The sequence below is a fragment of the Medicago truncatula genome, chromosome 2 (genome assembly GCF_003473485.1).
Source record: "Medicago truncatula cultivar Jemalong A17 chromosome 2, MtrunA17r5.0-ANR, whole genome shotgun sequence".
NCBI lineage: Eukaryota > Viridiplantae > Streptophyta > Magnoliopsida > Fabales > Fabaceae > Medicago > Medicago truncatula.
The window spans coordinates 32,031,244-32,056,164 of NC_053043.1; the positions used below are offsets into that span (position 1 = coordinate 32,031,244).

Consider the following 24,921-nt stretch of genomic DNA (forward strand, 5'->3'; position numbering starts at 1 on the left):
TAATAATTTATTTTAAAAAAATACTAAAGAAGGAATTTTTTTTTTTTGAAAGATAAAGAAGGAAACTTATTATTAATAACTATTTTATAATTATAATTATTCCATATGATATATTTTGTTGATAAAATTTGAACTATGTTTTTTGAGATTGTTTTTTAAGGGAGCTATTTTCTTTGAGATTATCAAGTTCTTACCACCGAAATAAAATCTCATGGACAAAAAACTAATAATAGAAACAATTATTTTTTCTATCAGCAATTATTTTAAAGAAACAATTATTTTTTCTATCAGCAATTAAATAGAAATCCATATTTTCTAATATTTGAAACTAATTTGAGTATCTTTCTCGTTAAAAAATTGATAAGATTTGCCCTCTTTTTACTGCACAAAAATTTTTCTAGAACTGTTTGATCCATTATCTCTATCATTATCAATATCCTTTGGGGGGTTTGGTATCTTGTGTGTCATTGGCTTGGTATCCCTTGTGTTTTTCAGGGTTCGGTAAAATAACATTTTCTTCAGTTTAGTAAGTTGGCAGGTATGCCGCGTGCTTCTCACGATTATATGAAGATTATTTGGTTGGCTTGTGTTTGGGCAATTTGGGAGGAGAGAAATAACTGTGTCTTCAAAAATTTGGTTAGCAATCCTCTTAGCATTGTTGAAAGAGTGAAGCTCTTTTCCTTCCTTTGACTTTCATCCAATGTTGCTAGTTTTTCGTTTAGTTTTCATGATTGGTGGCGATATCCACTATTTTGTATGGGTATCATGTAATTTCTTTTTTTACAACTTTTTGGGTTCTCTTGAATTGGCATCGTTGTTTAGGTGCTTGTTGTTTGTAACAAACGTTGGATGTTTCATCACTTTAGCACACCTTGTGCAGGGTGAATCACCTTTCTTTTGAACAATATATTCCAATTTAATTTATTAAAAAAAAATTAATTCTGTTGAATATCACAGAGTTAATAAAGTGTGAAGAAATAGTCCTCAATGATTTCGGTGTTTAATTGAATTGACTTTTTTTTAACCAATTTTGGAGGCTACCTCTATCATTTAGCAGCAAGGTCTTGCACCATCAATTAGTTACACCTACTTGTGTTTAAACATTACAGCTGGAATGAGAGAAAAATCATAATCATATTTAAAAAGTTTTTTTAAAAAGTTAAACTAATCGGTCAAAATTGACACTATAAATAATCGAACCTAAATTGAAATACTACTGTTGTCATTTTAAAGTAATGCAGCCCTTTTTTCGATTATAGCCTCTAACCAATACTCATACTTCCTATATCACTTTGGAAATAAAAACAAAATAAAAGTAAAAAAATTGAATCTGTTTAGCTGCATCATCAAAGAAACTAGCATATATTGGAGTACAGCCAAAATGTTTGCATCTAAATCAACACATTCTAATAGTGTATCAATAAATACTATTAAAGATAAGTAGTCATTAAAGAGATATATAAATTAAAAAAAGTCCACCGTGATGAATCCATAAGGACTAAATATATACAAAGTAAGAAGAATGTGTATATGACAATACTCATTCTTTGGTCAAAAGAGATGATGTAAAGTAATTCTTATGCCGTATATTTTTTTTTGCTTCATCACTCTGTAACATGATTTCATAACGAATGAGTTTTTTAAGTCTATGATTTCTATTTTAGTAGTAGAGTAGTAATGACGTAGAACGGAATCAAGAAAGATAAACAGATAAGTTGCAAGCGACAAACTGAAAGCTAAATCTATACTATTTTTATTAAATCTTTCTTGTACGTTAATTCGTTTTCAACTCGTATCATGAATCTGTCTACATCAAGTAATTTTCTACTTCTTTTTTAGAAAATGTGAAAAGTTGAATCGTTTATAATATTCTTACATTCATAAGAATAACTTTTCATGTCATGCATGCGAATCGATTTTCTTTTTCTTTTCAATATTGAGAACCAACTATCTTAAGTTTTTTATTTTTTTTAAATTACCTATGATAAATTGTGAGTAATTTATCCAACAACTAATAAAAATTAAACACATACAAAATTTATTAGTAGAGTAAAAGTAGTTTCCAAGTACAACTTATAAATTTATTCATGTGATTCATAATAAATTACCCATAATAATTTAAGGAGAGTCTAGACTTTACCTTATTTTCTTTTTAATAAATTAGAATCAATTTATTCTTTGACGGGAGACTTTTTTGCACCGTTGTTTTTTGAAAAGAAAAATTTGTGACCTTTTTTTGGACCATATTGCTAAACATAAGTGTGTGTGTATATATATATGAAATCATTGACTTTGGATATGTTATCACATGTTACAATATTTTGTTTTTTCACCGTCTATTAATGAAAGGACAATTCAAACTTGAAACACTTAACTCTTGTCCAAAAAAAAAATATATATCACACTTAACTATCCTTGAAGGCGTAATAGTCATTTTGAGGTGTGAGAAAGCAATTAAAGAACAATTTTCACAAAATAGACTTAGTTCGCTTCGCAACTTGAGCCTATGTTCGTAGAAATAAATTCGAGCCCATGTTCCGATAAATTAGACTTAGATCTGTTTGGATTAACTTATTTTAAAGCTTATATAAAAAGTTTATGCAAATAAATAAGTTTTTATATATTATTTATAGATTTTTAGGGTCGTTTTTAAAAAACTCATTTATGAAGATACAATTTTTGTTAATAACAACAACTTATAAATTAAAATAAAAACTTATTTATTTACATAAGTTATTTTTCATAAGCTCAAACCAAACGGAACCTATTGATTTCTTTCAAGAGACAATTATTTTTAAATCAAAGAAACAATTCTTTTAAAATATCTCATAAATATATCAAAATACCCACTTCTCAGATTATATGTTAAACCTGTTAGTTTAATGGATAATTCAAATTTAGTTTAGTAATAATCATGATTATTTGATTGATCACATTTTATTTTAGTTTGTTTTAAAGTTGTTACAAGTTGGTTAGAAGCTTTAGCGAATAAGAGCTAAAGTAGTTACTTACTTGTGCTTCAAGTAACATAACACTTGCTTGTATATAAGCTCATTCCTTTGTACAAATTACAAGTAGAATCAATATACAATTTACTTTTCTTCAACTCATTATCTTTCTCTCTTCTCATTATCTCAAATTCACAAATCACAAAACTAATAAACCCCAAGAGTTGGCTGTTGGTAGGTTGAAAAATTTCAAGTCAGCCACCACCTCTTTTTAACTTACATTAGTCGTATATTGCATTTCTCTACAGACAATAGCCATGTATGTGAATGTTTGGTTGCTTAACCCAAATTCTTTGTCACTTAGTATGGATATGATTTGAAAAATTTAAAGTCAAACAAAAAAGTTTATTTTAAGGAAAAAGTCAAAGCTTTTTGTTGTTGTTAAACTGCATTGATTTTACAATGGATTTTCCAAAATATTTAGAATTTTTTTTGAACAACAAATATCTAGAATTTTTAATAAAGAAAAAGTACAATATATGACCTAAATTTTCTAGTTGCATATTTTGGTAAATACATTTTTAAAAAGAGCCAAGATAAATTGTATCAAAGAGTCCACAAGTCATAACTACACAAACAAAAATACCAAAATTAATAGAACAGACGTTAAAATTGGAGTTCCAATCCTAACACCTCACACACATGTGTGAGTTTATAATGGTTTTATTATTTCGCCTATTTAAACGAATTGTATTAAAGAAAACTATTCATATATTTATCAAAAAAACATAAACCACTCATAGCACAAGTGCCAAAAGTACAAAAATCACCGCAATAACATTGAAAAACAACCCATATATATATATAAGAGACAAAAATAACCACTCTGAAGAAACAAAACCAAGACAACAAAACAAAATTCAAATCAGCAATTATAAGAACATTCACTTCATGATTTTAAAGAAAAATGACGTTTTTCACCCAACTTTGAACGTAAAATTCTTCCACAAGCAAACAACTCACCCAATTGCAAAGCATGATCCACTCCTTGATTTTTCAATACACAACATATTCCTAACTATCTCAAAATATTAAGCCAATTTACCCAAAGCAATAAAATTATTCAAAAAACAAATCTTAAAATTGTTTCCTTCACATTACAACTCATCACACAAAAATAATTGGGAATCCATATTTAAAATGCCACATAAGATAACACATAAGCAAAGGATGAAACCAAAAAGAAGTTTTCCATCATCCATTCCCTAAATTCTTATGAAACTTACTAAGTAATATTTTCCAACATACAATGCAACACGCGTGATGCTTAATCTAGCAAAGATGAATTCATATTAATACTCACTAGATCCCCTACCCATGCTGATGCACGGACATTTATAGTGTGGATTAAAATACAATAGAATATAACACATAATATATGTACATGTTGATAAATAGTTCCAAGTCAATCTTATATAGTAACAAATAAAATTAAGCATAATATGAAAATACAATTAATGAAAATGTTAGATAAAGTGAATTACAAAATAAGCTAAATGATTCTTATATTGTATGTAGAAGTTTATACATTATGAAATACTTCCTTGTATATGACATTGATTGTGTTATTAATGCAATCACCATTTTCATCAGTTATGAGTATTTTCAAACCTTTCCTTGATGTTATCCTGGAAACTCCGACATATAATTGTGGTAGGTAGTTTCCAACTTATTTTAATAATTGCTCTTGGCTTTTGTTAATGGTCATTGCAAACCAAACGGTAATAGAAAGTTGTCTACGTTGGAACTTGAAGGGAATGTTTGAAGGTTGCAATGATAGTCTAGGCACTTACACCTTTGTGAACCAATTCATAATCAATTCATAATACTCTAAAAATATGGAATACACCTTGTTCGGTGCAAGAAAAAACAATTCATAATACTCTGTATTCCATATTAGCTTCCAGCGTTATCATTGAACCAATATACCTGCACATAAAGCAAAAAACAAAGTGGTTTATTAAGATTTTTTTTGAAGAATCTTTATTAAACAAAATTTATGGACCTAAATTTGGCACCAGCCCTAGAAGGCAAATCACCTCCAATATTTCTTGAGTACATTGCAGAGGCGTCTATTTGTTAAGCAACACAATTATTAGTAGATTGACAATTTACCTAACTACTCAAATTCACATGTTTAAAAAGAAACATATACTTCATAGTCCATTGAAAATTCGCATGAAGAGATTATATAAAGTCTTTAGTGGTCATTTTGTGTCTGAAGCTAACCATCATATACAGATATTATCTTGGCATGTTCAAAAAAAAAAAATCATATACAGATATTATCAAAGGACAATTCATTTCAACTTCTATTCCATTAAGTTTTACAACACAACTCAAGTCTCCTAGGTTCTTGAAATTCCTTTCCACTTATGTTCTACAACTAACTAAATGACCATCAACATCCCTTACAATCAATAAAGAAGAAATCCTAGCCTTCAACATACAACCAACCAAAACAGTTCCAATGCTTCAAAATCAAACAACTTATGCTAAGGAACAATGTGCAGCCTGTTATTTTTAAGGGAATGTCAAATCATCTAAAAATATAGTTGGTTAATGTTTTAGTAATTACAAAAGTTAATGTTTGTATCAAATTCCCTCTTGCTGTTATCAAGCTGACATAGCCAATTCCCATGAAATCTATCAAACTTATCCTAAAGTCAAATTGTGACAGAAAAATGCACTTTCATTGGTATGTACATGTGCTTTTAGATACTTTCTAATTGGCACCTTAGCGAGCAATGTCACAACCACAAAAATCTGAAAAATAAAAATGTCAATAACTACCCACAAAAATCTTCATTTTTACTTTACCTCCAGAATTTGTGTTTACCTATGTGATTTGTCCTCTTCTTTGTATAGTCCGCGTCATTTAGTAATTGATGGTATATGGGAAGTATTCTTTACAATGGCTGATTTGCTTCACTCTTTGATGGTATATGTGAAGCAGTTCTAATGGTATAGAGGTAGAGACAATGTTCTTTGTTTTGAAAGAGATTTTAACAATTTTCTCTTTCTGGCATGCTCCATAGAGAGCATCTGAGTGATAGTTTAACTATGGTAGTCTCTTGACTATAGTTTTAACTTGTTAAGCTTATAAATTAATATCCAGTTAGCATGTCATAACCTTTTATGTCAGAGCCATTTTTCATCACTCACTTACATAAAGCAAACTACCTTCTGATCAACCAATTTAGAGAAATTGATTTTATAAACATTGTCTTTTCTCTGACTTATGAACACTATGAATTTGTCAGATTCTTTGATGAATGTGCAAATGTTCTTCAAACACCATTTCATAACCACTATCATAAAATTGAAGTAGGTTATGTCTAAGTCCATCACCAAACCAGACATTATTGATTGAGATAGAAGAATTACCAATAGTCCACATACCAATAATTTAGCCTTTATGGTTTCCTCCAAATCCCACAGTTCCTCCCTCTTTCAGAGTCAGGATTTGAAACATACATTTTTTTCCTGTCATGTGTCGTGAGCAAATATGAAACATAGATAATTTCATTCTTAGGTACTCATATTTTTATGGGTCCTTTAGAGTTAGTTCTGAAAGACACAAAGTGAGAGCACAAGCCTTTCTTTATGCACTCAGGACAAGGAGGTTATTTTGATTTCACAAGAGTATGCATCCTCTCAAGAGGTGCTTCTTCTGAGAAACCAAATCTTTCTCCATTGTTTCTACTTCATAAATCACATAAGTTAGCTTGCTTCTTTCAATGCTACTAGCCAGTGACTCTTGAAGGATTAGCTCATGCATGTTCAAGATTATTGATATGATTTCTCAAGGTTTCAGCTTCTCCTACCTCAAGATCATATCCTCTCTATAATACTTGATATGTAGTACGAGAATCAGCGGTCCACCATTTTCCAGAACATTATTTCTTATCAAATGGATTTCATTCTATTTCTCATTGAACATGTTTCTACCTTCCAACAAATCAACCTTTTTCTTTAAAGTTCTTAGTTCTTTTGATTTGCTCAGGCAGCGTCCAACATCATTAGTGATATTATAGAGTTCATAATCTTTAAAATTCTTCAAAAAATTCATAATGCAATAAAAAAATGTAACGTACTTTAAACTGTATACTAGTGATACAATATGTATGTACCGTTGTTCATAATCATTATAATAAAATTGCGTTTTTATAGATCTAGATAATGAAAACAAATATTTAAGCAATCCTTCAAAGATACATTCCATTTTTTAATTGTGATTTTTTTTTTGAAGTTCTTCAGAAACTATATTATAGATCTGATCAATATTAATAAAATTAATTTTCAAGAATTCAATACCAATAGTGAAAGAAGCTTAAGTAGAAATCAAACCTAACTAATAAGCTACATAGAGGTAATTGTAACAATTAGTAAAAATAGATGAATCATAAAAAAACAAACAATTACTATTACCTCAAGTCTTTAGAGCTTCGTCCTGAATAATATCAATGTTACTCTCAGTTGGTTAGAGTGTGCTGATAACGTGTTATGAAAATATAGATGATGAAGAGAAAGAGAGAAAAGTGAGAGAAAGAGTATTTCATATCAATCTAATTATATTACAAATGCACCCTATTTATAGGGAGATAGAAAAGTATGAAAATGGGTTAATGGGTCAAATGTTTGGCCCAATGACTAATGGGAATCCACTATAATATATATTCATAACAGGTAGTGGGTTTTTTCTTTTTATTTTTTATTTAATTAATTAAGATGGGTTGTGGAGGGAAATGTTTTGGAGGGAACATCTTCATGACCCACTTAGGAGCATCTTCATGACCCACTGTTTCAGTTACATTTCTTCACCATCAACCAGCGGATTTAGTACAGCCTCTGGCATATCCCAGTTTAAGACCAGAGCATTTATGTCGACAGATCTTAAAGGTGTGGTTAGTAACCGAAGCATGAAACATATTGATAAAAAACCAGCAATGAGAAGAACTGAAAACGAGACAGACACTCCATTCCCCACATTCCACCTCAAATCAGCAGCCCAATCACTATGGCCAAATATCATTTCTACCAAAAAGATGATATTCAGGCCAAGCATCCCAAGGAATATGGTCAATGCCAAAAGCTCCATAGACTGGGAGATCTTGTGTGCACCCATTACTGATCTAGACTTGGCAACTCGTAAAAGAGGAATCACAGACGACGGAAGCTGCAAAGCTACTAAAACCTGAGTGATTATAAGTAGCTGGTACATCCCTTCAGCTCCTGAACTCCAGACACAATAAAGGGCGGGCAGCACCGCAATCACTCTAATTGTCGCATAATGAAGCCAACCTGGTATGTCTAGTTTTAAGAAACCATTAACTACAACTTCTCCGCCTAAACTCCAAGTTAATGCTGTAGTTTGATTGGCAAGAAACAGAATGAGTGCAAAGCCAAGCAGGGCTATTGGGCTGTGTAACACCTGCCACAAGAACCACATAATTATATTTTCTCAGAATGCGGGAAAAGAAAAAAAATTATATAAATCAATCGTGTAGGTAAAGGATACCTGTTCCATTGGTGACAGCGCATCCTGAAAAGTAAGCAAAACAGGACCTGTACTGTAGAACTCATTTGCTGAGGTGGTCATCAGAATATTATTTACCAAATAAAGGCCACTGAAGACACATAAGATGGCCAAAAAATGGTTATGACACAATGCATCTTTAGAAATGTTTGCTGGTTCCTGATGCCACTGCAAAAAGAAAATGAAATATCAGATTGAAAAAACTTGAAATTACAACCAAAATGACAGAACATGATATGCAATTTTTCCCCTCTCGGTGCATGATTGATGAAAAGTGTGAGAGAAATCATCTTATGAGAAAAATCCACATTGATCAATATATCGGTGTATTTAATTATAATTTATAAGAAACCTACTGGGGAACTAACACTAAATTCTGTATGCAAAAAAAACTATCTTTGAAGGACCATAAGTTTGAGAATTTGTAAAACACCTTTTTTCCCATTTAAAATGTACCATTACAATGTTCCAAGTTCACTTCCTATCTTCCTCTGGTAAGACACTGCTGATGAACATCCTCATAGTAAGAGATTTTTTTTTTTTTTTTAATAGCAAATTTATTCTCATCGAGTAAATGCAAGAAGCATTATAAACTCGCAGTAAAAAGGACAAACATACAAGGTGCCGCAAATATACGGAACACCTAGGCCCCAAACAAAGGAAACCAGTTATGAGGCCGACATATAAATGCGAAGCAAGAACACATGCATACCCCTGCCTCACTGCCAAAACCCCTTAACACTGCGGCACCCAAAAGCATACCAGCTGCGCCCCTAAACACACCAAGCCACAGCAGAAAAAATCTGTGCTATCCTCCCACTGATACACAACACACAAAACCTGCTACAAAACACCAAAAAAACAGCCGATACACATACACCAGAACCTGACAGCCATGGCTACTCAAACCAGCCCAGCCTTTACGCAATCACAGCCGGGTAGGGGACCTATTGAGGCACCATTGAGGGTTTCAACACCACTCAAAAAATAAGCAAACCGGAATACGCATTCTACACATCGCCCACTTCCAAGCCAACACTTTCACCTTTTCCACAATGACATCCACCTCAAAATTAGCATCATTGAAAACTTTATCATTCCGGGTTTTCCACAACGCCCAAATGGTTGCTAGCCAAATTATCCCCTTACCCTTTTTGACCTTCTTAACTCTTTCCCCTCCATGCCAACATTCCCAATGGACAAAAAGGTTAGGAGGAGAAATAAAAGAGTGATTTAACCACCGCATCAACTTAAGCCAAACCGCACTAGCAACTTCACAATGAAGAAAAAGGTGAAGCACGGATTCTTCCATCCTAGTACACAACCCACACAAAGGGTTCACCTCTGGCCCAAGAACGTTTCTCAAAGCAAGGTTAGCTTTGGTTGGAACATGGTTAAGGATAGCTCTCCAAGCAAATATAAAAATCCTATTAAATATTTATTAAAGACCCTTCATAACTATTGGATAACAACAGGTACTAGTCCTAACAAATACTAGCCTACAATTGAAAGATGCATCTCCACTAACAAAAATATCTAAAACAATACTAATTTTATTTTCTGCATGGAATTCCATTTTAAAATTGTTTATGGTTCATGCCTGTCAGAGAGCCAATTTCCAGTCATCCATTAATACCAACAACACACAATTCCTAAAACCATACTTGAGACAAGTAAAAGGATACCAAAATTTACTTGTATCGTATAGATTTCTAAAAAAAATAGAATTTTAAGCATCTTTTGTTTTGTTTTGGTCTTGACCATTCAAATATCTAAAACAATACTAATTTTATTTTCTGCATGGAATTCCATTTTAAAATTGTTTATGGTTCATGCCTGTCAGAGAGCCAATTTCCAGTCATCCATTAATACCAACAACACACAATTCCTAAAACCATACTTGAGACAAGTAAAAGGATACCAAAATTTACTTGTATCGTATAGATTTCTAAAAAAAATAGAATTTTAAGCATCTTTTGTTTTGGTCTTGACCATTCAAATATGCAAGTGCACAAATAATATTCAAATGTTATTAGACAAAACGAGGATTTGGTGATATAATTGTAGCGAGACAAAATCAAAAGAACCACTCACTATACAAGATTCTTGAAACAAGTACACAAAACCAAGTTAGAATAATAAGTGATTACAAAATTTAGCTTTCTGGAAAAAAGAGAAAATGAATGACCAGTAGCACTCAATCCTTATCGATTTGATTAAAATATTCATTAAAAATAAAAATAAAAAACTCCAGCAGTAAGGCAGTCACCCATGCAAATCTGGTAATTTATTCAACAGTCAGATGTTTCATCTTTACAAACAAGCAGAAGATGAGGTGCAAATAAACCCACACGCAAATAAAAGATATTTTCTTGGAAGCTTGCCATAGACACGGACATTTCAGTACATTTGCATGAATGAAAATTGAGAATGAGAGGAAAGAATACCTGTACAATAGAAGAATGAAGGTAAAAGTTGTGAGGCACAAGAGTTGCTCCGAGAAGACTCATCAGCATAAATGCATTCTCCGCACTTAACTTTATTAGTATTCCATTCATGAAAACTGGAACTTCTGATTGGATGAATACTCCAAGTATAAAAGAAAATAATACAAAGCCTGCCACAAACTGTGCTAGGAATTTTGCCTTCTCAATGTCCTACGCAAAGGCAGTATAATAAGTCTAGTGTTAATCTACAAGGTATGGTGAATAAGTGAAGACTGATACTTACAAAGAGGACAGCAAGAAGCATATGAAAAACAGCACCAATGGCAGTTAAAAAGACACAGGTGAACAATTCCCACCCAAAAATAAGATTTAATCCTTGTGCCATGCCCAAGATCTTGCAAAACAGTTTAAACGACAGTTTCAAGTCAAAACCAATTTGACAAATAGCAGATGACCATGTGTAAATCAAGAGCAAGAGAATTACCATGTTAAGATCTAGCATAATCACGGACAGTTCTGCTTGAATTCCAAGGAGAAGGCATGTCAATGTATCATATTCATCACTGCAAATCTTTAGTTAAAAAATGATAAATTAGTATCCTTTATATCTAATCCTAGCAAACATGCTTACCCTAATTGCCAAACCCTAATTCTAATTTTTTGGCTCCAAATTATTCTGACCGTTAGATAAATCTAAGTTGATCTCCACACAATTCATCTGTTCCCAATAAACATTTTCTTTCAATACACACTTCACGCCAATATTCTCCTCCACTTTCCAATATTCACCCACCACTACCTAAGTCTCTTTCCAATGCCTCCCTCCGTCGTCTCATCTTCCACTACCGAAGGCACATCTCCTCCCTCCTCTTGGCCCACCACCGAAGACAACTCCCTGTCTTCAGCCTAATTTCTTCTTTCCTTCCTTCCTGTTTACCACAATTTTCTCACTCCTGTAAGCCCTCTCTCTGTACCGCTTTCTCTCTCCCCCATAACTCTATCCTCCATTGATGTATCTTTCTCTTTGTTGCCCTCATCTCTCCAATCGTATTGATGGTGTTGTTTGATTTGCTCGGTAATCGTGGCTTTTAGAGGTTTTCTACAACACAAAGCGGCGGAGGTCGGAGCTAGTTGTGATGAACGGTCTCGCAATTTAAAAGTTGTGTACCCATTTGATTAATTCATTCTCCAAGTTTCAATTTATCATTCTTATTTAATCTTAAACTAATTTTTTTTCTTCTTTTTGTTTTTTTTTTAGGTTATCCACCTTCCTCTAATCCCCCAATCATGTAAGTCATTTAAGAATGTTTTAAATTTTTATCTTTTTCTTTGTGTAGAAGTCTATTTTGACTCATTGCTGCTATATTGATGTGAGCATTGAATACATATTCCATGCGAAAGATTTGTTTTGTAATTAAGTGCTTTGATTTGGTCATGTTGTGTGCTCTGATATGTGATGGCTGATTCAAAGTGCATCGACAAAAAATTTCATGACTATTTCTACGCCTTTCATTGCATTGTTGTGGTTTGGGCAAGAGTTTTTGCTGCTGCAGTTTCTATGTCTGCTTTGTGTGCATATAGTGCATCTACCATTGTTTGTACTACGAATGGTGTTGGAACCCGAACGATTGTCTGTTGAGAAAATAGTGGTAGTTTTGGTGGACTTTGTCGAAGTGGTTTCTGTCTTTTGCGGTGTGCCCTCGAGGGGCAGCAGGTTTGTTTTGGTGCCTCAAGGTTGGCTGCGTGAGGCTGCTGGTTTTTAGGTATCAGGTTTATGGTTACTGTCATTAGGAACCGTAGTGTTGTTTGTACTTTTGGGTGCTGCACTTTTGTTTTATGCCTAGCCTTTGTCCTATGTTTTTCTCTTCGTGAATCATGAGGCAGGGGTATGCGTTTGTGTTGTGTTTTATAAGTCTAGATGATGTTTTTTTAGCTCAGTGGTGTCCTATTTAATGTATACTTTAGCCTCATTTTTTGTGTGGAAAGATGCAGTTCTTTAGGGGGCGCCTCTTTGTGGTTATTTAAAGGTTTTTGGTGTTTGTTTTTTTGTTTATTGTTAAGGTCATCCGTATATATACGGTGCCGAGTTTGTATTCGTTTTTCTTGGTTTTACTGTGGGTTAGTGTGTCTTACATAAACCAACCTGTCGAGAATAAAATTTGCTGATTAAAAAAAAAAAAATCAGTTACACGTCATTCCCTTTTAAGAAAGCCACTTTTCATTCTAATTGTTTGATAGATCTTTTTTATTCTTATTCCCTTTCACTTATTTTATCAAATTTAGGTAGACTTTTTTGTAGTTGTTGTGTTTGATTTCTATAGAATTTAAATTTCTAATTCAATACACAATAGGAACTATTTATTCGGTAAAGTATTTTAAAACTCAAGTGTTCATATAAAAGTTTGCAGTTAAAGAGCTCTAGGAATGGACATTGACTGACTTCTAAACATCTTAATGAATAAAAAATCTGTTCACTTTCAAACTATTAGGATGTTGTTGATTATCTACTCTTTCAATGCTTATGGCTTATGACTCTCAGTTCCCCACTTATCGTTTGGTGTAGTCCTCTTCATTTACATTTGTGGGGAAACTACAATCATACAGGCTTTGCTTCTCACAAATTTCTTCAATTTCTTTTTTCATTGAACTATTTTGGAATTGTTACTTTCATAATTTATGGGCAGGTATAGTTATGATAAGTCATTATGATCTCTTACTCCATTGAATTAATTTTAAGTTAGTTCTAATATGTACTCTTGGTGAAAGTATGATATTTGATCAGCCTCCTTCCCACATGCTAACAAATGTTTTTTGAATGTAGTGCATTTCTAATGTGTTAGGATTCATTCATACTCATATTGCTCTTTGCTTTTAAAGATATGCATCCCCTAAAAGTTTTGAAAGTGTGCATCTGTTTTATATCTGTCCTAATTCACCAAAAAATTGAAGAAGTCTTTTGTTTTCTTTTGTTTGGTATCTGAATTCCTATGATTTTTCATTTAAAGATGCGTTTTAAGTGGTTAGACTGAATTGCTTACAAAACTATCACTGTACGGTTGCATTACTCTTTTCTAATTACGTGTAATCAGGCCATTATTATACACACTGCTCAAACACGACTTTATTTTGAGACTTGAATTCCTGTGTTTCTTTCTTTTTAGTTCATGCGCAGTGTATCTTTAAAATTGTAGATTGATCAGTTTTTGACAGCTGAGATTTAGATTGAGACTTCCATCTATGCGTTAAATTTCTTCTCCACATTTGATTATGTATTTTCCAGTGACAAGATGTTGTAGTTAAGCAACATTAATCCAATGTCTCCGGCGCACCAGCGACAATATATCCCTCCTCTATTCAAAATCATTCTTTCATATGACTAATTCACATTGTTTTCTAACTTAAAGATGAAATTTTATATATTTATTCTGAATTTGTTATAAAATTGTTATTAACAGCATAAAGTGGAATCAAATGAAGTTGAATGGCGGGGCTGAGCAGCAAAAGAGAGGTAATTGGGTTGAAAACCAGGAAGCGGTTGAGCCGCCATCTCACCGCAGCCCCAAACGAATCAATAGACCACCGTGAATGATTTTGATGACATAGAATGGTGCTGCTTGGTTCCATCAATCCCCCTATCATGTAAGCCACATTCCCCTTAAACTATCCTATTCTTTTCAACTTTCAACATTTTATTTCAGATATCACAACGCTTATATTGCTCTATGAATAGAGTAATTATATTTAACATATGAAATTATAAACTATGAATATTTTTGCTTCAGTATCATTTGTGTCTTGGCCTTTGTTTCAATTGGCCCCATCCAATTTTTATTATTTTTGTAAATGTTTATAGCAGATATCTGAAATTTGCTTATAGTGCACAATTTTGCCATTGTAGATGTGTATTTGTTTTCTTAATGAGTATACATTGCATAATATGATAAATGGATTACGGTTGATAGATGTATACATTTGTGGGATTAAAATTTAAGATGTCATGAAAGCTTATAAGTTGGTCTTTTAATTGTTTAATCAACATATATGCATTTAATATTTGTTCTCTCTCTCTCTCTCTCTTTTGTAATCATTTAATGTTTCAGATGTTTGAAGCAAATGGGTATTTTGCTATATGACTTTCTGCATTTTATTGAGACATAAGGTGTCTTAATAGATGGAAAAGTTTAAAGCTAGACTATGATTTGTTTTTGTAAAAAGTTCTCTTATGCAAGACTCTTCTCATGATATTATTTTTATTCCTATTATATGATAGATTGAATTGAGGATTAGTATATTCTACTACAAAAAGGCTATTAAATTCTTATCCTTATTCAAAATCAGTATATCTTCTTCTTCTTATTCCTAAACAAAGCTTTGTCGCCCTAATTTTAACCTAATATTTTAGCAACTTTTCCCTCCTTCAAAACCTAACCATATTTCCTAATTTCCCTCCTCCAAACCCTAACCATGATTTCCTAACTTCACTCCTCCTAAAACCTATCTAATTGATTTCCATAAACCATATCTCCTAACTCCCCTCCTCCAAACCCTCACCAATATATTTTAATCCTTTATCCTAAACCGAGATCTCTTTTTAAAACCATACCTTTCACTTAAACCGAAATTTCTACCTATCTAATTGATTTCGATAAACCATATTTCCTAACTCCCCTCCTCCAAACCCTCACCAATATATTTTAATCCTTTCTCCTAAACCGTAATCTTTTTTTAAAACCATACATTTCTCTTAAACGTTCCTAAACAAAGCTTTGTTGCCCTAATTTTAACCTAATATTTTAGCAACTTTTCCCTCCTTCAAAACCTAACCATATTTCTTTTTATTTATAAACCTAACATTGTTGCCCTAATTCCAACTAATATTTAACCTAAAAAATTATAGCCACTTTTCTCTCCTTCAAAACCTAACCATATTTCCTAATTCCCCTCCTCCAAACCCTAACCATGATTTCCTAATTTCCCTCCTCTTAAAACCTAATTCCCCTCCTTTAAAACCTAACCATATTTCCTAATTCCCCTCCTCCAAACCCTAACCATGATTTCCTAATTTCCCTCCTCCTAAAACCTATCTAATTGATTTCCATATTTTCTGTTGCCACATTTTTTTCCTCACTTCCTCAACTCATTTACCCTAATATATTATCTTTTATCTTTTATTTATTAAAGTTAACCCGAATGCTAATTGTTGCCTTAATTTAACTTAAATTCAGTGCTTGCTTTTACTGTATTACCCATGTTTAAAATATCAAATTGCAGAAATCTCCTATTTTTTTTTTTTAAAAAAATTGTTTCCTACTAAACAGATAAACTTAAAAAAAAGAAAAACAAATCACTCCTATTAACAAATTGTTCCTATTTTATTGCAGAAATTCCCAATTCTTTTGAACGAAACAAATCCCTCCTATTCTTTTGAACAAAACAAATCACTCCTATTTTTTTTTTAACAAAACAAATCATTATTTCCTGCTGCTTTTGCTAATAGATTTTGTTACTCGCATCCTTGGAGGTTGACTGGTCTAAACTCCCATAGAATTTCTGAATCTGCTAATATCATTTGTGTAAGATGATGATATATGCAATGATTTTCAATGTTTTTTCTTTCTCCACCATGTTTTGATCTGTAGCTTTATTTTACAAATTGCAGATTTTGTTGATGTGGATTTGGGGATATGCAGGTATGTTTGTTTATTTCACTTTCATTATGTAATTGTTTCATTCTAATTATTATTTTTTCTTCCCTTTTTTTGAGTTTGTATAGAAGTTTTTTTTTTTTTTTTTTATATAAAATTGCCTCACTTTCTCTGATGGTTCCCACTATGTCGTTGGATTTATCACCAAGAAGCTGGAAGGGTTGGTTCTATCCAGAAAGTTGCAGATAGGCTTCGTTGTTACACTTGGTCATGACTTCTTCATCTCACTTCAAAATTGCAAGTGCGTTTTCTCTCTCCATGCGAAAATTATTAGCTTATCTTACAATGGAATTGATTTAATTAATTAATTCATTAAGTATGTAACAAACAGGGCTCCACAATGATTTAATTGTTTCATTCTAATTTAATTTTTGTGTTTATATAGAAACATTGTTATTGTGTTAACATTGACAAGAAAAATCAAATGGATTTTTAGCTGCTCCTCCTCTTTTCTGTGACTAAGGTTAACCACACATCTTTCTTTCCATTCAATTCCTCTATTGTACAAAATAGCTTGCAACAGCTTTTTAGGCTTCTTACAAAATCAAAGTAATTGTTATATGATTGGTGTGGGGTTTGGTTTGTTGATTTTGCAGTTCAGGAATTTTCAAATTCGGGGTTGAAATAAGAGTATGAGCATTTGTTTAGTTTGATTTTTGGTTATTTGTAATCCGATGACTTTTTGAATTGCATTGCTATCTAATTTATTATCATCTCTTTTTTTGTTTGTTATATTCTAGAAGGAGGTTTATGCGGTGGTGGTTGTTGCAAGAAGGCCCTCGCGGTGATAATTTATACGGTGGTGGTTGATTATACTGATGTGACTGTGTCTTAGATATCCCCTGAGCTATGCAAACTAAAAATTAAGTTGTAAACTATGATTCATATCATTGTTTTAATAAGGATTGGCCCAATGCTTCATGTGATATTCTATTGGCTGAATAAGGATCTATCTAAGCATATGATTGTGTCTTCAAGATATGCTTAACTTACCATTAACTATAAGCATGATCATTGCAAAACATTAATTGTAAATCATACCTTACCTACATAATATAGCTATATATTTCATGTTATTTTAATTTACGGTTTTTATGTGATGTTGAACTCCTAAATTACTAATATATTGTGCTCATCATTGACCCGTGTGGTAGCACGGGTTAGCAAATTATGAGGTTTTGCTTGACATGAAGGCAATTTCCGTTATCTGTCGTCTCATTTGCAATGACTATTAACAAGAGTCAGGGTCGGTCGTTGAAACATGTTGGTGTTTATCTACCGTCTCCTGTTTTTTCACATGATATTCTATTGGCTGAATAAGGATCTATCTAAGCATATTACTGTGTCTTCAAAATATGCTTAACTTACCATTAACTATAAGCATGATCATTGCAAAACATTAATTGTAAATCATACCTTACCTACATAATATAGCTATATATTTCATGTTATTTTAATTTACGGTTTTTATGTGATGTTGAACTCCTAAATTACTAATATATTGTGCTCATCATTGACCCGTGTGGTAGCACGGGTTAGCAAATTATGAGGTTTTGCTTGACATGAAGGCAATTTCCGTTATCTGTCGTCTCATTTGCAATGACTATTAACAAGAGTCAGGGTCGGTCGTTGAAACATGTTGGTGTTTATCTACCGTCTCCTGTTTTTTCACATGGACAGTTGTACGTCGCAATATCACGGGTTACTTCGAGAGGTGGTTTAAAAATATTGATTAATGACGACGACGACGATGATATCGATGTTGCATCAAATGTGGTCTACAGAGAAGTTTTCCGTAATGTGTAGTACTTTTTTGTGTACTGTTCATTTTCTTACTTATTGAAACTATTTGCATGTCAACGAACTTCAATTTCCCTTTCAAAATTATATGTTATTTTAAAGTAACAGAAACTACGTACTAGAATTATGGAACAATAACAAAGTCTTTGATATTGACATTATGCTTTGATTCACGACAATTTTTAGATTCACGCGAACTACAGTGTCTTATTTTTTCAGTGAATATTATCTTTTTTAAATGACATGTGCGTTAGCACGGGTCAATGGTCTAGTATTCTATTATTATCATATCAATGAAAATCATTTCTATGTTTTTTTATGCTTTAAAATAGTGGCATTCTTGATTTGTTCATTTTGATACTTAAAATGTAAGCTTATAGATCTCATAGTTGATAAGAATTACTATTCAAAACTCTCATTATTGATAATTGTGTTTAATCAAACTTTTTGATTGAGATTTTAAATTTATATCTTATCAAATCTATTACTCCTAATGGTTTTAATTTGTACCTCTTCGAACCCAAATCTTTTAGTCGTCTCTACTTTGATGTCCCTTTTGTGGTTGAAGTGGATTCATAAAGAGTGAAATTACGAGATATTGAGGTATCAGGTCTATTTGGTTGTTTTTGTTGTGTCATTTTCGGCTGCTTTGCTCTGTTGCACCTGTGATTTTTGCAGTGGTTAGGATGGTTTATGCGTCTGGAATTGGATCAAGCTGCTTAAGTGTTGTGTGGTACAATAGGTGAAATATTTCTCTGCAATCGTGGTGTAGTAGAATCAGCATACATTAGGACTTTTGCTGGTATCTTGAGATTTTTAGGGTCTGACTGTTGAAGTATATGGTCTCATGTTAATTGCCTTGAAGAATTCCTAACTATTGTGGAATTGAAAGCATAAAGTGGTGGTCCTTATTAAGTGATTGAGGTTGGTGGTTTGCTATGGAATGCCTCAGTAGACTCCAGGAAATTTAGTGACATTTTGGGATTGACTTAGTACTAACACTAGCATTGCATCTTAGGACACTTGATTTCATTAGTCTTATATAGTGGTGTAATCTGATCTAAATGTGTTTTTGGTTTCCCTTTTGAATTTGTTGGTAGTCATATGATGCACTTAAGTTGAGACTTCATAAATATATTGCATTGAATTGAAGGAAGAAAAATTCAAAAGCTGTGAGTGTTCATACTCCCAAGTTATTGTCTTTTTTATATTCTTTTTTTATTATCAATCATTTACAGGTTCCATGAGATCAAGGACACCACTATGAGTTATGAATTAATCAATGGAATAGCTCTACTTCATTGGATATGGAATCCAAAGGAGTGTTTACAAAGGGGATGACAGTTGAGAGGGCAAGCCGCGGGTCTGTTTTCCTGTCAGTTGCTGCTGTTAGGTGCTTTTTTCCTGTCAGTTTTTTCACTGTCTGCTGCTCTGGTGTGTGGCTTTGGCTGCAGTTTTTGTTTTGGTCCTGTTTTAGGCCTTCATGTGTAGTGGTGATTTTGATTTGTTGGTTTGTATTGTGATGGGGAAGGGTGTTTTGGTTTCCTGTTGGTTGCTTGCTGCATGCATAAGGTTTCTATTTTAGCAGGCACTATACTTACTTAAATATGCTAAATATTAGTTTAACTTTATCCTACATATACTGTAATGTCTAATGCTATTTATATTATAATTGATATGCAGGTCATTTGGAAACTTATCAACAGTTGGAGGCATTTTATGTTACATGACAGATAGATATAGTATATGAACTATCTTTATATGTTTTTGTTTAGAGGATGTATTATGATCGACTTAAGTGTGAACTATTTTATGCATTATTGATCCTTATGAGGTCCATTTATTGTACCTTTAACAATATTAAGTTTATATCGCATTGTCTTACATTATCTGTTGAATTATTAATCTCTTAAAATAACACTGTTAAATATATATGACCCGGGTGGATGATCTAGTTAGTATATAAACAAAGCATACAAACCAAGTACATTCATCAAATTCTATCTGAGCTTGCTCATGTATTGTAAACATCATATTTTCTACATGAGATTGAAGAAGAAATACAGAAAAGACAAAAACCCGCAATAGACTCGATACCAATTAAATAAGCAGATAGAAGAGAAAACCACTTAGTCTGGCAGGCTCACAATTCACAACCGCCACAATTGGACTAGTGTCAACTTAACAGGACAATCTCGTTCGTTTTATTTAATTATAGAAAAAATATCAACTTAACAATGCAATTTCCAGTTCCATATAAACTTCCAAATTTAGTCTATCAAAACTCAATTCTTCTCAATAGCAAGGTGCTACATTAAATAGTATAATATAACTCAATTCTTCAAGAGCTTTTCAAACATAACAATCTTGGTAACCTAAAGTGAATGAGATGATACCTGAGCAAGATGACGTCCAGTGATTACACCAACCCTTGCAGATAAGTACTGAAAGAAGATAGCGGCAAGGGTCAACATATCCTATCGAAATCAAAAGCGCGGGTATAAAAGCCGGAAGTGCGCGAATAAGAAAACCAGGAGGGGGCATTTTACTCTTGGTCTGTTCAGAACTCAATTGCTTATTGTCTCTGCCTCCAGGAAGTTTTACCCCAATATTTGACTCAATTGCAGTCTCTTTCACTAGTTCACGTTCACAGACAAAACAAAGAGTAGTGTTCCCTTACTTGCTGCAACCATACATATACAAAAAATCAAAATTGAAATTGAAAAGGAAGCGTTAGGGTTAGGGTTTAACAAAGGAGAAGAAAGTACTCACCCTTATGACTTTGCCACCTTTGGTTTTCTTAACAAAGGACTTGTTGTGAAGCATTGTGACGGTGGATTGAAACGAGATATCTTAGTTGAATGAAATTGAGCTTCGAAGTGGAAGGGATGAAATTCAAGGAGCCGCGCTGGTTCGTTCCATGACCTTAAAACCCATGAACGGTTGCTTTTACACACTCTCTCTTAAACAGTTGCTCTTTTCATTTACTTTTTTCCATCAACGGCTATTTATTTATTATTATTTTTTTAAGAATTCAAGCTCTTGATAAGAGACACCATTTAATTGTTTTTTATTTATTTTTTATTCAAACCTCAAACGTTTTGGCGACTAGTTAAATTGACGCTAAGTAAACTCTGCAGCAAGTTCACAACTGCTACTACTCACACCATTTTCCTTTACAAAGTGATTTGTCCATTTATAAGAAAAAATAAAAAAAATCATTGGCTTTTTCTTCAATTTCTCAATTATCAGAAAGTAGATATAAGTGTTTATCTACAAATTCATTAAGAGAAGAAAAATGCTGTACGTCATTGGTCATTTTTGTAAGGTATTTTTTCCCGTAAAAAAATTGTCTTTTGTGTGCCTCCTATGTGTAGTGTATGACTTTTTTTTGTAGTATCAAACATCTAATTTTCTAGAGCAGTATCAGAACATCGTATTTAATATTTTTGCCAATGAGCCTCTCAATAGTGAATCATATGTTGCTGATTTAGAGGTTAAGAACCTTACATTGAAATGGAATTTGAGTCACAAGAAGATGCTTATTCTTTCTATGCTCAATATGCTAAATGTGTCGGATTTGGTGTATGCACTAAAAGTAGCCGTCGTTCGAAAATTTCTAAACAATTTATTGATGTGAAATATGCTTGCACGAGACATGGTAAAAAACGAGAATCGACGGTGCAAAATCCACGTCCTTGTTTGAAGGTTGAATGTGGGGCTGCCTTACATATCAAAAGAAATTGTGGTGACAGATGGGTGATCCATGAATTCATCAAAGATCACAATCATGATCTTTTTCCAGCATATGCGCATTATTTTCCTTGCCATAGAAGAATCAATAAAGCTCAAAAGCAATGTATTGATTATTGAAACTTTGCAACATGTTGGTGTGAAACCAAGCAAATTTTTTGCCACACTTGCGAAACAACACGGAGGGTATGAGAAAGTTGGTTGCTTGGAGAAAGATATTAAAAATCTTTTAGATAAGGATCGTCGTTTGACTTTGGAATCAGGAGATGCAAATGCAATGTTGGAATGTTGTACGCTTATGCAAAAACAAAATCCAAGATTCTTTTATGCGATGGATTTGGATGATGATGATGGTCGTCTGAAAAATGTATTTTGGATGGATGCAAATGGTATAGATGATTACAAAGAGTTTGGAGATGTGATATCTTTTGATACAACATATATCACAAACAAATATAAAATGTCATTTGCTCCCTTCATTGGTGTGAATAATCACTTTCAATCAAGATTGCTTGGTTGTGCATTACTAGCAAATGAGACCTCGGAGACTTTCACATGGGTGATGAAAACTTGGCTGAGAGCAATGGGTGGTAAGAAATTACTTGATCCTAAACCAGCAAACACAAAAGGAGCTCCGAAAAGAATCAAGAGTGGGATTGAGAGAGGTCGTAAGAGAACAAGTAGTGACAAAGTGAAAAAGGTTAGAATTTATTGCTTTGTTGTGATTTTCATTTCACTAAACTTTCTTAAAATATTCATATTTAAGATGATTTCTCATTGTTGGTTCTTTTCTTGCATTTTTAGGATTAAAGAATCTGAATTTGTTTTGAACACAGACAAGAAAATAATTTGTCATTAAATCACATTCTACCTCAACAACAACTATAACAACGACGACGACATAATGCAACCACAACAATTTCAACAACATAATTGAACATAAATTCAACAATGTAATACCCCAATAATAATTTAAACAACATAATTAAAACAAGATAAGATCACGGATGAGCCAAACTATGTACAAGCTCTAAATCGTCGCGCAATCCAGAAAATTGTGGCGCGATTTGTGTGAGTATGAACACAATATAAGGGGTCATTGTTCAATTTTTTGAGTGGCTTCAAGATAGAGAATCTTAGGGTAACAAATATTGGTGTGTCGTTTTTACTCTTCCTTGTTATCTTGTTTGATCTGTTTATGCTTATAGTGTTGTTTCACGCTTGGATTTAAGTCTGTTTGTTGTTGTTGCTTGAAACAATTTTATTGATTACTCTGCTTCACACATCTAAGTTTATTAGTGCGATTTTGAATTTGAATTCAAAAAAAAAAAAAATGTTCCCATATTGTGAGTATTAAGTTAAATCACTTTCGAAATAGTGTTTTAGAAACAAAAACAAAACTAATTTAAAAGAATAACCGACGAAATAAGTATCTTCCTAAAGTAGAATTTGGTACATCAAAATCTGAATTTTCCAACAGGGCCCTATACACAGACCATCCTACCATAAAAATTTGACAAAAACAAAATAAGCAAAACACTTAATAATAATAATATGGGAGGGAGTAATGATGATTAATGATACCCACATGATGAAATTTGTTTAAACAAATGACAAAAGAAAAAGATGATTAGCAAAGGTTGGTTGGAAAGCCACGCTGTGTTAGGCTTTTTCCTATGCTTGAATGTCCCACCATCACACCTCATAACTCCTTTTTCTCATGTGAAATGGACCATAGTCTAAAAAATGTAGCAGAGGCCTCAACCGTCCCACAATTAGAAAATGTTGCATTTCCTGCCAATTCAGTCACACATTTGTGGCAGCCATACATTTCAGATCATACATCAAATCATAAGATTGACGTTTCAATTTTGTAAATACAATTTAAAACATCATGTTAAACTATAAATTACTGGATTGAATCTTCTGAATTGCTTAGAAACAGAAATGGATTGCATGAAATTCAAAATATATACATAGAATAGTACATACATGTTTATACGTGTGATAGTGATTACACTTCATGAGCTGAAAAAAAGCACTAGAGTTAAAAACAGTTTTTTTTTAATAATTAATTAATTTTTTGAGGGGTGTAAATAATTAAAATGTAAAAACAGATAATTAGGATGGTGGAGACTTGCACAAATTTGGGAAATGTGGAGCCCTGACAGTGTTCAGCCATTTCAGGTGGAACCCCTTGTGTGGCTGAGCTTTCATAGTCTGCTTTTACTCTTCTATTATTTTGTATTATGTTTATGATGAGAGTCTTCCTTCAACTCACTCACATTTTGACTTTGGAAAAATGTCCTTAGAGTATGCATGCTTGAAATAGAAATTATAGTTTTCTTTACCGATGCACTCCATAAATGAATTTTCCAAAGATCATAGATGTTGGTTGGTGGATAATGATAAGATATTTTACATTTTGTGTTTTATTCAGTAATTACGAGTTGTTTGATCGTCATCCAACAACTAATATCAGTTGATTGTAGGACTTGGTAAAATATGGATTCATAATTTTAGTGTTCAAAAATAAAATTAAGATGCATAATAATCATGCATGAATTTTACCATGAACCTTAAATCTACCTTTGGAACATTAAATTTATAAAGACAAGGCAATGAGGTTATTCTCGTTTTAATGTGAATAGCTACATTTTTATCTTGTT

General features: G+C 32.6%; 2 long non-coding RNA genes and 1 pseudogene across 4 annotated transcripts; 2 read left to right on the forward strand and 1 right to left on the reverse strand.

Annotated features, from left to right (window-relative positions):
• Positions 1–7,550: 7,550 nt before the first annotated feature.
• LOC11425413 (ethylene-insensitive protein 2-like) lies at positions 7,551–21,325 on the reverse strand (annotated as a pseudogene).
• On the forward strand, positions 11,704–20,368 carry LOC112419023 (uncharacterized). 3 transcript variants are annotated; one of them, XR_005644156.1, is made up of 5 exons: positions 11,704–12,153; positions 12,253–12,283; positions 14,450–14,633; positions 19,738–20,071; positions 20,183–20,368. It is a non-coding gene; the product is annotated as an uncharacterized lncRNA (long non-coding RNA). The 3 variants fall into 3 exon arrangements; XR_003009041.2 differs by having other exon boundaries at positions 11,704–11,949; positions 12,087–12,153; positions 19,738–20,347; XR_005644155.1 differs by having other exon boundaries at positions 11,705–12,153; positions 19,738–20,347.
• On the forward strand, positions 16,651–18,278 carry LOC120578219 (uncharacterized). Its single transcript, XR_005644157.1, has 3 exons — positions 16,651–16,684; positions 16,849–16,940; positions 17,440–18,278. It is a non-coding gene; the product is annotated as an uncharacterized lncRNA (long non-coding RNA).
• Positions 21,326–24,921: the final 3,596 nt, after the last annotated feature.